This window comes from Humulus lupulus, chromosome X, assembly GCF_963169125.1.
Source record: "Humulus lupulus chromosome X, drHumLupu1.1, whole genome shotgun sequence".
Taxonomy (NCBI): Eukaryota; Viridiplantae; Streptophyta; class Magnoliopsida; order Rosales; family Cannabaceae; genus Humulus; species Humulus lupulus.
The window spans coordinates 99,405,071-99,420,247 of record NC_084802.1 but is presented as its reverse complement, the minus strand read 5'-3'; the positions used below and the strand labels follow the sequence as shown (position 1 = coordinate 99,420,247).

Sequence of the window (15,177 nt, the reverse complement as noted above, 5' to 3'; positions counted from 1 at the left end):
TTTTTTGCGGTTGAATGGATTTGGTGGTGATCCCAATTGACGGCTAAACATTTATCTTGGTCGAGGTAATTTAATGAAACTTAAATAGTATATAAATATATATTGGAAGATATAGTTATATTAAATTTAGTGGAATTTAGGATTAGAAGTTATTAAAGATAGGTTCTGGAACTGTGTTGTAGCGCACCAATTTTTTTTAATTTATTAATTTTGTGCTTTGTTTTATTTTTAATAGTTAAGTGTTAGAAATTATTTTAAATTGTTTGAATTGTTTGGTAGGAATTGTGTGAATCTAATTGTTAGTTGTTTTATTTATTTATTAATTTAATTAAATAAGAAAATTAGTTTTGGTTGAATGTACTAAGGTGCATGGTAGGTAGTGATACACCTTAGCAATTGGGTGTGTACATGTGCGTGGTTGCATGGTGAGCATGCAATAGATTTCCTACACATTATTTCTTTTTATTTTATTTAATTAAAAGAATTTAAAAAAAAATAAAAGAAGAGGAAAGAGAGGAGTGGGCAGTAAAGCTTAGTGGAAAATGAAGGATTTATTTTCCTATTTGGTTTGGTCTTAAATCAATATTGATTGGATGACTATAGCTAAAATAGGAAGAAGAGCTGTCATCTTTTATGTACTCTATATTTTCCTCTAGTTAAGAAAAATCAAATAAAAATAAAGTAAATTAAAATAAAGACAAAGAGGAAACTTACCATTTTTCCATTAGGATTAGTTATAGCATTAGGTTAGATAAAATGGAAAGAAAGAAAAGAAAATTCCATTTTGTGCTTGGGTGTCGTTGACTAGGAGGAGAGAGAGAGAGAGGGCTAGAGAGAGAAAGAGAGAAAAGAAGAAAGAAAGAAGGAAGGAGGAGGAGGAAGAAGAAGGTTTCGAAAAACTAGGTTGGTGTTCTTGATCCTTAAGTGATTTAAATCCTCTAATCTATATCCTCATCTTCCTGATTTCTAGTTTTCATGTTAATGTTTTGTTCTTTCTTTATGTGGCCATAGTTTGGGTTCTTGTCACTATTGTGTTCTTGATTCTACAATCAAGAGAGGTAATAGATCAACTTTTATTTTTCTTGTGTTTGATTTGGTGTTAATGATGGTACGTGGTTTTGAGTATGGATTGATACTGACAAGGAAACTATGTTGATCTCTTGTTAAAGGTATTGTTTGATCTTAGAATCATGGGCATGGTGATATTTGATGTTATGATACCTAGGGTTTTTCCCTATGACATGATGATATGGCTTGTTTGATTTTAAGGTTCTATTTAAAAGCATGCAAGGGTTCTGGTTTTGATCCACTAAATATGATGATTTTGGTATTTTATGTTTATGACCATGAAAGTTTCGGCCAAACCATATGTAGGGATTGCATGTTGGGTTTTGTATAGGTATCTCTTGATGTTATATGAAGTTGGTCATGTTATTTGGTAAATAGGAATATGCTTAGGGTTTGTGATGTTTTCTTTATGTTCTTGTAAAATGCAAAAGAAAACATGGGATGATGATGAGGGTTTCGGCCTATAGGGTGTTCATGCATGTTGTGTTGTTTTTATTTTTGTGTCACCTATACTCATTAGAAACATGCAATGTTAATTGGTTAAATGGAGAATTTGTCTTGAGTATTTTGTAAATGATAATTTAGTCATACATGAAGGTTATGGTTTGAGTTTTTTTTTAAAAACATGAATTAAAGATGAATTTCATGTTAGTTATGCTTGCTGGTTTTTGTATATAATTGGTGAAACAATGTTTTAAAATGCACATGTGATGCCCCTAGTGATGTTTGATTTTAAGGGGTATTTTATTTCGCATTTAAATGGTGTTTTTATCAAATTAACACATGATGATTTTTATGAAGAAAATGTGATTTTTAATCTAAGTTTGTGATTTTGAATCAATTATTAGTTGCTGTAATTTTTGATTTAAAAATAAGAAATATCTTTTAAATGAGATAAATAATGTTAGTGCATCAAATAAATTATGCCATAAGTTATGTATACGTAAAAGTGATATTTTTAAAATGTAACCCTGGATTTTCATATTATTATTTAGGTGTAGTTTTTTTTTTATCTAAATGAGAAAAATATTTTGGTTGAATTCACTTATGATTATTAAACAAAATAAATAGTTCCTGAAAGTTTGTGTTATTAAGTGAAAATAATTGTTTTTTTATTTAAGAGTCATTCACCTATATAATTCAAGACTTAAATACTATAAATGAAAATACCTTTTCCACATTTTAAATTATAAATTATCACATTGAATCATATAATTTTTATTAAATTTAGAAAGGCTATATTTTTCTAAAGGAAACAAGAAATTTATTAATTATTTCTAAATGACTAAAATTTTTGTTATTTTCTATGCAATTTATGAGAAATTAAGAAAAAGATAAATGAATTATTTTTATCAAGTAAAAATAATGTATTAAATGGTTTAATAAAACTTTGAGACTTATAGAAACAAATAATGGTAAAGTAATAATGTTGCGGAAATTATTTGAAAAAAAAAACAAGAAATAAGCATGTAGGAATTATCGTTTTAAAACGTTATATTTTAACAACACACCCACGTACGCATGTCGCATAAAAATGCATTTTTATGTTCAAATATATGCCTATTGTTCAAACATATAGTTTTTTCTTTGTAATCATGAAGGGTTAGTAGGTAGAATTAACATTATTCTTTTATGATTTTATGAGAAAATGCGTATGTTTAGACTTATTGAGCAACTTGTACTATATGTGCATGGCCCATGCACACATGGGGTATATATTTTGGGAATGAGTATATACATGTGATTCTAAGAGACAACGTTTGATTATGATTATAGGCTCGTTGTGAAGTTTTTCTCATTTTTGCTTTGCTTGGACCTGAGGTAAGGAAGTTAGATAGTATTTCTATGTTTATGATATGAAATGGTAAGATTTGTTTGTTATGAGGAAAATGATGTGCTATGTATGAAGATGGACCATGTAATATGAAATATGGAATTTTTATTTTGAAATGTTATGATGAGTATGATGCAACATGTGTTTCCTGTGTTTTGATATGAAATGGATTACATGTGTTTGTATGCTGTATGAAAAAACAAATGGTTGCTAGCGTGCTGAACGTGACACAACAAAGGGGTTACTAAGGATATGACGTAATTCATAGGAAAGACGCTCCAAGGTTATTCAAGGACCTAAGATCTTGTTTACCTCATAGAGGAGGTCTTTCCAAATTTAGGTTTTTACTAGTTACCTCAAGATGTGACATGAACAATAGTGGCACCATGATCACAAAGAGTATGATTATGATGTATGGTTATGACGTATGATTATGAAAGGAATGTGATATGGCTATGATATGATATGCTATGATTACGGTATAATATGTTCTTATTGTGTTTCCTTGAATATTGTTGTATTGGTTTGTACTTCCTTTCTGGGATTTTAGCTCACCCCCTTACTTTCCCCCTTTCAAGTAATAAATAGGGTTTCTCTTTGGTACGTGATGTGATGTGGGGAGTTCCAACGTCTGGTTGTGTATGGCGTGGGGGTATCCTATTGTTGACGCAGTTCTTCGCCAACAGGTAATTAAGAAAAGAAGAGAAAGGGATTAGTGCTTAAGTGAACCGAAACATATATACGATCTTATAAAATGGAATGGTGACTCAAAATATGTTTTTTGAGTGGTTCAAAGGTTAAAATCGTTCTACTCCACTAGTCAGTATTATTGCTATATACTGGATATTTGATTACAGGATATTCTTTACAATTGAGAATCCAACCTCTATTAACTCCAGAGGTCTCCATATTTATAGGAGAGGGCACCTGGGAGTTGGTAAGAAGGTCATCCCGTGACCTTCTTACCTATCATGTCAACTCTGTGGCATTCATGATTAATTCCTAAACCTGACACATAAGTGGGGTCAAATCAATAGGTAAGGAGATAATGGGCCGCACGGCCCAACCCAGTCGTGGGTGTCTGAATACGCACGTTCCTGCTGCGTGTCCGAGAAGTCAGGGATATATCCAACACGTGATGTTTGATATATGCACGTTTACCTTGCGTGGTTGACTTTATAAGGGGTCACAGCCTCCAACTCCAGCTCGTATCACGAGCTGAATCTTCACTCGACCTGCGGCCTTCCGAGTCCAGACTCAATCCTTAGGCAATCTTGGCGAACCCTTAGGTTACCCCGAGCTAAGGAGGTAGGACCTTACAATGGCAGCTCCGGTCCTGGGGATGTCTGCCTGGTAATCATAATTAGGCCGTACCTCAGCTCGCTAATCAGCCCGTGGAAAAATCAGGGCGTACACCTATGAACGAATAAACGATCAACATAAGCCCCAAGTTTTCAAGAATCATGTTATGGAAAGAAGCCTCCTATTATTAGAACCACTAAGAAATAGTTACTCAAGGAGATTCGCGCGATACCTAAGGTTCTACTCGACGAGGATTACAATGATTGGAGGATTGCTGTACTGAAAACAACAACGATGGTTTGAGATCATATTCAAGGAATGGTGAAAAAAAGAGGGGGCGTTTCTGTGGGCCATAGAACAATACTGGGTGTTAAGGGAAGCGCTATCGATATATCTCGAGGCCCTTCTCCACTTGACCATAGCATGGTACGATGTCATTCAGGATGAGCTGGATTTTAGCACCATCGAGTACACAATCTACGACCTCATAGATCATTATGATTTTAGTTGTTTGGAGCCGGTCATGGTAAAGAAGGATGACATAGAGATGGAGGAACGATACGAGATGGTGCACGATTTGGAAGCGGAGATTGCTTGTCAAAAGGTAGTGCACGCCATACCAAAAGTAAGAGCTAGGATGAGGGCGTTGGCGAACGCTCCTGATTACTTCCACATTTTGGAGGACGTTTTCGACTACGGCTCAGGGGACAAGTCCATGGTTAAGGACTAGAGTCTGTCTTGTATTTTCTTTCAATAAAATGTTAACGAATAAGACGGGACTTTTCTTCAGTTGCCTTAAGAACTTATGGCTTTCAATTATGGTTATTAAATACTTCATGGGATGTTTGGAATAATTTTTTTAACAAACTTTTAATGTTATGGTTTAATAATTTTTCTCTGGCAAACTCTAAGTGGTGTGGATATTGAATGTATGATAATTTTCACGAATATCTATAAGAACCAAACCATTATGTGATTTATCCTCTCTTATGATTTTCTTTTGGTGCCTTAGAATCTCATAATATCAACAAGAGAAAGAGGATGCAAGGGAAGAGGGAGAGGCCGAGGAAAGGTTGTCTCCACAAGATCTAACACCATAGCAATTCCTAATTTAGGAATGCCACCAGCCCAACCAGCAGCCCCAGCTGCACCGATTGTAGATTTGGCTGTAGAGATAGCAAGGTGGAGGGAACAAATAAGATAAAGAGATGAGAAGTTGGATAAGCCAAGCAAGTACCCAAGTGCCCCAAGTACCAATGGCTCAGCCTGAGCCTCTAGTACCACCACATGCACCACTGCCTATGGCTTATGGATTTGAGCCAGTCTATGAGCTCTTCAGGCAGCAAGCTCCACCTAGCTTCGAAGGGAAGGCTGACCCTATGGTGGCAATGGATTGGTTGAGATCAGTAGAGGCCATTTTTTATCACATGGAGTTGACGAACACCAGAGAATTTCATGTGCAACCCACCTACTCATGTTGGATGCAAGGATATGGTGCGATGTGGTCAAACAGACTGGTGACCTGAATACTATGACCTAGGCAGAATTTGTTCAGGCATTTGGCAAGAAGTACTACAATGCAGCTGTATTGGCAACCAGGGTGGACGAGTTCGTGAATTTGGTTCAGGGCAACCTCTCTGTTACTGACTACGCACAGAAGATCGATAGGTTGGCTAGATTTGCACCCAAAGTAGTACCAACCAAAGCCATGTGAGTCCAAAGGTTTATGAGAGGAATCAAGCCAATGATTGCTAGGGATGTTAAGATGACCAGTGCTGAGGTGGTCAATTATGCTGAGGTATCGGATAAGGCACTCAAAATAGAATACTTGGAGGATCGTATATAAAAAGGACAGTACTGCGAGAAGGGAGGACAACAAAAACAAGGGCTTCCATGAGGGCAATATGAGGAAAGCTAATGAAGGTCAGAACAGTGCCACTAACAAGAGGCCTAGAGCCCCGACCACAAATAACAACAATCGGAACAGTCATAACCACCAAAACAATCTCAAAAGTCACAATAATGATTGTAACCGTGGGAATCACCAAAACAACAGAGTTGAGCACCCTAGCTGTCCTAAATGCTCACAATGACTTGTGGAGAATGTCAGGGCGACACCAAAAAATGTTGAAAGTGCAGTTAGGAAAGCCATTTGAGGAAAGAGTGCCCACAGTGGAAATTAGGACAGAGTTGTAACAACAACTTAGTGCGAGCAAGTGTTTTTGAGTTGACCTAAAAGGAAGCAGCCAATAGTAACACTGTGGTCACATGTCAGCTCCCTATTTCTGGTATGATTTGTAGAGTCCTTATTGATTCTGGAGTGACTCACTCTTATATTGTTATGAATATGATTGATAAATTGGGTATGCCTTATAAAATGTTTGAGCATAGTTTTAGTACAATATTACCGTCAGGAGACACGATGTTGTCAACTAGGTGGTTATAGTCAGCACCTATAGCAATAGAGGGCAGGGAGTGCCCAATAGATCTTATAGAATTATACATACCAAACTATGATGCCATACTTGGCATGGATTGGTTATCCAAACATGGAGTGACGATTGATTGTCAAAAAAGACCGTGGAGTTCAAACCAGAAGAAGGAGAACTTTTTTCTTTAAAGAGAGAAGTGAAGAGTTTTCGTACACCCATAATATTGGCACTGGAAGCACGGAATATGATGCAACATGGGTGTTTGGCATATCTGACTAGTGTGGTGGATAAGTCCAAGGAGATAGAGTTGAAAGTAGAGAATGTCATATCATTTTTGAGTTTCCGGAAGTGTTTCACGGGGAATTACTAGGTTTAACCCCAGACAAAGAAATTGAATTCATGATAGAACTTGCACCAAAAACAACACCAATATCTAAAGCACCCTATTGAATGACACCTGCAGAGTTGAAGGAACTCAAGACCGAGCTATAGGAATTGTTGGATAAGGGGTTCATAAGACCTAGTCATTCGCCATGGGGGGCACCAGTCTTATTTGCGAAAAAGAAGGATGGAAGCATGAGAATGTGCATCGATTACCGAGAACTCAATAGGGTCACCATTAAGAACAAATATCCTTTGCCTAGGATAAATGACATTTTTGATCAACTGCAAGGGGTAGCAGTATTCTCAAAGAATGATCTGCAATCCGGGTACCACCAGATGAAAGTAAAGGAGGGAGACATTCTTAAAACGGCTTTCCAAACTCGCTACGGGCACTATGAGTTCCTAGTGATGTCTTTTGGACTCACTAATGCACCAGTAGCATTCATGGACATGATGAACATGGTATTTAAGGACTACTTGGATAAGTTTGTAGTAGTGTTTATAGACGATGTCCTGATCTATTCAAAGACCAAGGAAGACCATGAGGAATACTTGAGGTTGACCCTAAATAGAATATGAGAGCATCATTATATGTTAAGTTCTCTAACTGTGAAATTTGGTTGGAACAAGTGACTTTCCTAGGGCATATAGTGTCCAAGAATGGAATAGTAGGGGATTCGTCAAAGATCGAGGCCATTAGAGACTGGCCTCAGCCAAAGAATGCCTTAGAGGTTTGAAGCTTCTTAGGGTTAGCGAGTTATTACCAGAAGTTTGTCGAGGGGTTTTCAAAGATTGCCACACCCTTGACCAACTTGACCCACAAACATCAAAAGTTCACATGGACCGAGAAATGTGAAGAAAGCTTTTAGAGTATGAAGGATAAGTTCATCTCTGCACCTATCCTTTGTGTTCCCACAGAGGGCAAGAAATTCATGGTGTATTGCGACGCATCAAAGAATGGCTTAGAGTGTGTGTTGATGAAGGATGGGAAGGTGGTAGCTTATCCTTCTAGACAACTCAAGGACTATGAGCAACCATATCCCACACATGATCTTGAGTTAGCAGCAGTGGTGTTCGCACTAAAGATATGGAGACATCACCTTTATGAGGATAAGTGTGAAATTTACACTGATCACAAAAGTATGAAATACTTCTTCACTCAGAAAGAACTGAATATGAGACAGCAGAGGTGGTTATAACTAGTGAAAGACTATGATTGCGAAATTCTATACCACCCAGGCAAGGCAAATGTGGTGCCAAATGCATTGAGTAGGCGAGGACATGGAAGTGTCTTTGCTCTTAGCACAATAGAGGTGCATTTGCAGAAAGAGATTGTAAACGCCGGTATTGAGTTCGTGACAGGACGCCTAGCAAACCTCACGTTACAATCCTTCCTAATGGAACAGATTAGAGAAGGACAGAAAGTGGATGAAGCCCTAATAAATCACGAGGCATTGGTACAAAAAGGTGATAGTGGCGACTTCACTATGTCTACCGATGGATTGCTGTGATATAAGGATAGGTTCTATGTGCCTAACAATGATGAGATTAAGGAGAGTATAATGAAGGAGACACATACAACACCATATTCCTTACATCTAGGGTCGACAAAGATGTACCAAGACCTTAAGGCATTGTATTGGTGGCCTGGAATGATGAAGGACATTGCTGAGTTTGTTGCCAAATGTTTGACATGTCAGCAAGTCAAGGCAGACCACCAAAGGCCATCAGGGCTACTTCAATCGCTTTATGTTCCATAATGGAAATAGGAAGATAGAGCAATGAATTTTGTGGTAGGGTACGTAGGACCACAAAACAACATGATTATGCCTGGGTAATAGTGGATAGGCTGACTAAGTCTGCCAATTTTCTACCAGTTAAGACCACCTACTCGGTGGACCAGTATGCAGAGTTGTATGTGAGCGAGATAGTGAGGCTTCATGGGGTTCCAAAGTCAATTATTTCTGATCAAGGGTCAGTATTCATATGGAATTTTTGGAAGGGATTACAGAAAGCCATGGGTACAAGGTTAAAGTTCATTACCGCTTTCCATCCCCAGACTGATGGGCAGTCTGAGAGGACTATACAGATTCTAGAGGACATGTTGCGGTGCTGTGCATTGGACTTTTCAGAATCTTGGAGTCGATATCTACCTCTGATGGAGTTCTCCTATAACAATAGCTACCAATCCACTATTGGGGTGGTTCCCTACGAGATGCTCTATGGGCTCAAGTGTAGATATCCTTGGCACTGGGATGAGGTTGGGGAGAAGCAAATATTAGGCCCCGAGGCAGTTAGGGAAGCCAGCGAGACGATCAAGAAAATTCACCAAAGGATGCTTACCGCTCAAAGTCGGCAAAAGATTTACGTGGACCTTAAGATAAGGGACATTGAGTTTTTAGTGGGTGAGTTTGTGTTATTGAGAGTCTTGTCAATAAAAGGTGTATGCATTTTGGGAAGAAAGGGAAGTTGAGCATGAGATATATAGGTCCATTTGCGATTTTGGACAGAGTAGGGCAAGTTGCATACCATTTAGCATAGCCCAAAGCACAAGCCAAAATGCATAACGTCTTTCACATCTCGATGTTGAGTAAGTATGTGTCAGATCTATCTCATGTTCTGAGTTGTAAGTTGTTACAGCTAAAGTTGGACCTGAGTTACGATGAACAACCTAAGCATGCTTTCGAAAAGGGAATCAAGGACCTGAGATCCAAAAGGATTCCATTAGTTAAGGTCCTGTGGAAGAATAGCACGAAACAAGAAGCAACATAGGAGTTGGAGGAAGACATGAGAGAAAGATACCCTGAGTTATTTGGTAAGAAAGAATTTCAAGACGAATTTCCTTTTAAGGAGGGTATATTGTAGCGCACCAAATTTTTTATTTATTTATTTATTAATTTTGTTCTTTGTTTTATTTTTTATGGTTAAGTGTTAGAAATTATTTTTATTTGTTTGAATTGTTTGGTAGGAATTATGTGAAATTAATTGTAAGTTGTTTTATTTATTTATTAATTTAATTAAATAAGAAAATGAGTTTTGGTTGAATGCACCAAGGTGCATGGTAGGTAGTGATGCACCTTGGCAATTGGGTGTGTGCATGTCCATGGTTGCATGGAGAGCATGCAATAGATTTCCTACACATTATTTCCTTTTATTTGATTTATTTTATTTAATTAAAAGAATTTAACAAAAAAAAAGGAGGAATGAGAGGAGTGGGTGTGTAAGGCTTAGTGGGAAAGGAAGGATTTCTTTTCCTATTTGGTTTGATCTTAAATACATTTTGATTGGATGACTATAGCTAAAATAGGAAGAAGAGTTTCATCGTTTATGTACTCTTTATTTTCCTGTAATTAAGAAAAATCAAATAAAAATAAAGTAAATGAATATAAAGACAAAGATGAAACTTACCCTTTTTCCATTATGACTAGTTATTGCCTTAGGTTAGATAAAAGGGAAAGAAAGAAAGGAATAGGCCATTTTGTCCTTGGGTGACGTCGACTAGGAGGAGAGAGAGAGAGAGAGAGAGAGAGAGAGAGAGAGTGCGTGAGATCTAGAGAGAGAAAAGAAGAAAGAAGGAAAGAAGGAAGGAAGAGGAGGAAGAATAAGGTTTCAAAAAACTAGGTTGGTGTTCTTGATCCTTAAGTGATTTAAATCCTCTAATCTATACCCTCATCTTCTTCTTTTCGAGTGTTCATGTAAATGTTTTGTTCTTTCTTTTTGTTTGTTTCAAAACCCTAGGCTTGAACAAGTAGTGGCCATAGTTTGGGTTCATGTCACTATTGTGTTCTTAATTCTACAATCAAGAGAGTTAATGGATCCACTTTTATTTTTCTTGTGTTTGATTTGTTGTTTATGATGGTATGTGGTTTTAAGTATGGATTAATATTGACAAGGAAACTATGTTGATCTCTTGTTATAGGTATTGTTTAAACTTAGAATCATCAGCATGGTGATATTTGATGTTATGATACCTAGGGTTTTTCCCTATCACATGATACTATGGCTTGTTTGATTTTAAGGTTCTATGTAAAATCTTGCAAGGGTTTTGATTTTGATCCACTAAATATGATGATTTTTGTATTTTATGTTTATGACCGTGAAAGTTTCGGCCAAAGCATATGTAGGGATTGCATGTTGGGTTTTGTATATGTATCTCTTGATGTTCTATGAACTTGGTCATGTTATTTGATAAATAGGAATATGCTTAGGGTTTGTCATGTTTTCTTTATGTTCTTGCAAAATGAAAAAAAAAAAAAAAACATGGGATCATGATGAGTGTTTCGACCTATAGGGTGTTGATGCATGTTGTGTTGTTTTTATTTTTGTGTCACCTATACTCATTAGAAACATGCTAGGTTAATTGGTTAAATTGAGAATTTTTCTTGAAAGTCTTTTATAAATGATAATTTAGTGATACATGAAGGTTATGGTTTGAGTTTTTTTGAAAAGCATGAATAAAGATGAATTTCATGTTAATTATGCTTTCTCTTTTGGGCGCTGTCACAAACAAAGCATTTGTGACAGTTGGTAAATGACGCAAACGCTAGGATTTGTGACAGTTCTGCATTGCCACAATTTCTTTGTTTGTGGCCATGCCCAACTGATGCAAACTACCTTCATTTAAAAAAAATTAAATCAAATCTCAAAACCCAGATTTAAAAAGTAAATCTGAAGAACCACCACCAACACCAAGAACCTCCTGCAAAACGAAATCCAAGCAAAGGCAAGAAGAAAAAAAGAAAAGAAAAAATGTTAAGATGATTAGAAACAAAATAACATAGATAACCTATAAACAAAATATTAATATGATTAAACACTAGTCCCCATTACCCATTGATGTCAGAATACACAAATAGAGATAGATATTAAGAGATACATACTCCCGCCGTAGGTCCCAAGCGTCGCCATCGCAAAGATCCCCGATCCCTTTCGTCGCCGAGCCTCGCCATGGCCAAGAACCCCGAGCCCTGACATCGCCTTCGTTTGTCATTCACTATGAGTGAGAGAGAGAGAGAGGCCATGAGGTATAGAGAGCCCATGAGAAAAAGAGAGAAGAAAGATGAGAAAATGAGAGAAAAAATAGAGGCCGAGATAGAGAGAAGTGAGAGAGGCGGCTGAGATTAGGTTAGAAATAAAAAAATTAGATTAGAAATGAAATGGGCGTCAGCCCAGATTTTTTTTAACATAAATGCATTTGTGTCAGTAGAATACTGACCACTATGCAAACGACGAGATTTGTGGCAGTGCCCCAGTGAAAATGGTCTTAACAGTGGGGTTTCGACCCATATTTTTTTTAATATAAATGCATTTGTGTCAGTAGGGCACTGACACAAATGATGAGGTTTGTGATAGTTCCCCATTGACGCAAATGCTCTTAGCAGTGTCACCAAGCCACTGACACAAACAATCCTTAATAATGGCGTCAGTGTTACTAATGACGCAAATACTCTTTCATTTGTGACTGTGTCCAACTGCCACAAATGCTAAATCTTGGTCAACCGCGTCAGTTAGCTGACACAAAAGGGGTATTATGGTATAGTGGTTGGGCATGAGTATCGACATGTGATTCTATGAGACAACGTTTGATTATGATTATTGGCTCGTTGTGAAGTTATTCTCATTTTTGCTTTGTTGTGACCTGAGGTAAGGAAGTTAGATAGAGTTTCTATGTTTATGCTATGAAATTGTAAGATTGGTTTGTTATGAGGAAAATGATGTGCTATGTATGATGATGAAACATGTAATATGAAATATGGAATTTTTATCTTGAAATGTTATGATGCAACATGTGTTTCCTTTGTTTTGATATGAAATGGGTTACATGCGTTTGTATGTTGTATGAAAAAGCAAATGGTTGCTAGAGTGTTGAACGTGACACAACAAAGGAGTTACTAAGGATATGGCGTAACTCATAGGGTGAAAGCGCCGAGGTTATTCAAGGACCTGGGATCCTTTTTACCTACAGAGGAGGTCTTTCCAGTTTTATGCTTTTACTGGTTACCTCAAGATGTGACATGGACAATAGTGGCGCCATGATCACAAAGAGTATGATTATGATGTATGATTATGATATATGGTTATGATGTATGATTATGATTATGATTACAAAAGGAATGTGATATGGCTATGATATGATATGCTATGAGCTTTACGATATGAATATGTTCTTATTGTGTTTCCTTGAATATTGTTGTAAGGGTTTGTACTTCCTTACTAGGCTTTTAGCTCACCCCCTTACTTTCCCCCTTTCAGGTAATAAATAGTGTTTCTCTTTGTCACGCGCTGTGATATGGGGAGTTCTGACTTCTAGGTGTATATGGCGTGGGGGAATCCTATGAACGGATAAATGATCAACATAAGCGCCGAGTATTAAAGAATCATGTTATGGACTTAGTTTTAAAACTATTAGTGGGACATAAAAATTTATTTTCTTTAAACGATGCATAAGAACACTTTGTTTTTATTTTGAACTATTGGGCCCAACTTGCATGTCTTATTAAGGCCCCACTAAATTTCTCATGTTAAATGGTATTTTCTAATTATTTATGAGTTGTGAGACGTTTTAAAAAGTAATAGAATAGGGCGATTTACTTGTGTGTTGTAGTGATATAAGGTTGGAATTATTCATGTTGATTGATTGTTTGATATTTGTGTATCGTATGTTGTGTATAGTTACTTTTTGAGATTGGGAAATGTTGTAGAAATAGGGGAAATGCTGCCCAATTTTTTTCAAAATAATAACATTGACAGTTATAAATATTTGATATTGATTGATACTTATGCATGTTGCTATTTGTTGTTTGATTTTTTTGTATTAATATGTGATGTCTATATGTAATATATGAATTTTGGATATGCTATAAAAATAGGAAAGAAGCTACCCAATTATTTTTTTAATATAACAAATCTAGTCTTTGGCAAAATTTGAATTTTTTTGCTTGTTTGCTTTGTTTCTTAGAAAATTGGCAATGGATAGAGATTTATTATCTTCAGATAGGCTATCAGTGAAATATAGGGAAGGTGTTGAGTATTTCTTGCAATTTTGTTCAAGAAATTTAGAAAATCTAGATTTTGTTCCTTGTCTGTGTCTTAAGTGTGGTAACGTTGTGAAGATTAAGCTTATTACAATGAAGGAACATTTATTTAGAAACGGGATAAAAAAGAGTTATAAGGTTTGGTTTTTTCATGGAAAAATTATTACTCTTAGGGTGGAAGGAACCTCTAAGAGGATAAGGATGTTGAATTAGATTATGAAGCGGATTACATTGCAGAAATGATTGATGATGCAAAATATGAATATCGTATGGATCCAAAAAAAATTCAAAACATCTGAGAAGTTGCTGATAAACTTATATACCCTAATTGTAAAAGGTTCTCTAAATTAACGACCCTCGTTAGGTTGTATAATTTGAAAGCCAAACATTGTATTTTTTTTATAAGAGTTTCTCAGAGTTACTTTCTTTCTTAGGAGAATTATTACCCGAAGATAATAAGATGCCCTCAAGTTTTTATGAGGCAAAGAAGATATTGTGTTTGTTAGGCATGGAATATGAAAAAAATACATGCTTGTCCTAACGATTGTATCCTATATCAAAAGAGATTGCAGATGCAATTACATGTTCGACATGTGGTGAGTCTAGATGGCAAAAGAAAAAGAATTCAAATGCGGTTAAGGATGGTGTCCCTGCAAAAGTGTTATGGTACTTACCACATATACCTCTTTTGGTTAGGTTCTACCGAAATGTCGAATATGCTAAAATTTTAACTTGGCATGCCGAGGAGAGGGTAAAAGATGGAAAGATGAGACACCCAGCTGACTCACCAACTTGTAAAACAATTGATGTGATATGGCCTTACTTTGGCAATGAACCTAGGAATATACGTCTTTCTCTTTCTCCAGATGGGATTAATGAACATACTTCCTGTAGCAGTAAGTATAGTTGTTGGCCTATTATGTTGGTTATGTACAATTTAACGTCTTGGTTGTGTATGAAAATGAAGTTCACAATGTTGACATTGTTCATATCGGGTCCTTCACATCCTGGTAATGATATTGATGTATACCTAGCTCTTCTTGTTGACGATTTAAGTGGATTGTGGTATGAAGGTGTTACTGCTTACGATGGCCACATGAAAGAATCGTTAATCTTAGAGCAA

The 15,177-nt window shown here is 36.4% G+C and overlaps 1 long non-coding RNA gene across 1 annotated transcript; it reads left to right on the top strand.

The window, feature by feature from the left end:
• The first annotated feature begins 815 nt into the window (after window positions 1–815).
• On the top strand, window positions 816–13,708 carry LOC133807310 (uncharacterized). Its single transcript, XR_009879259.1, has 3 exons — window positions 816–903; window positions 2,845–2,889; window positions 13,273–13,708. It is a non-coding gene; the product is annotated as an uncharacterized LOC133807310 (long non-coding RNA).
• Window positions 13,709–15,177: the final 1,469 nt, after the last annotated feature.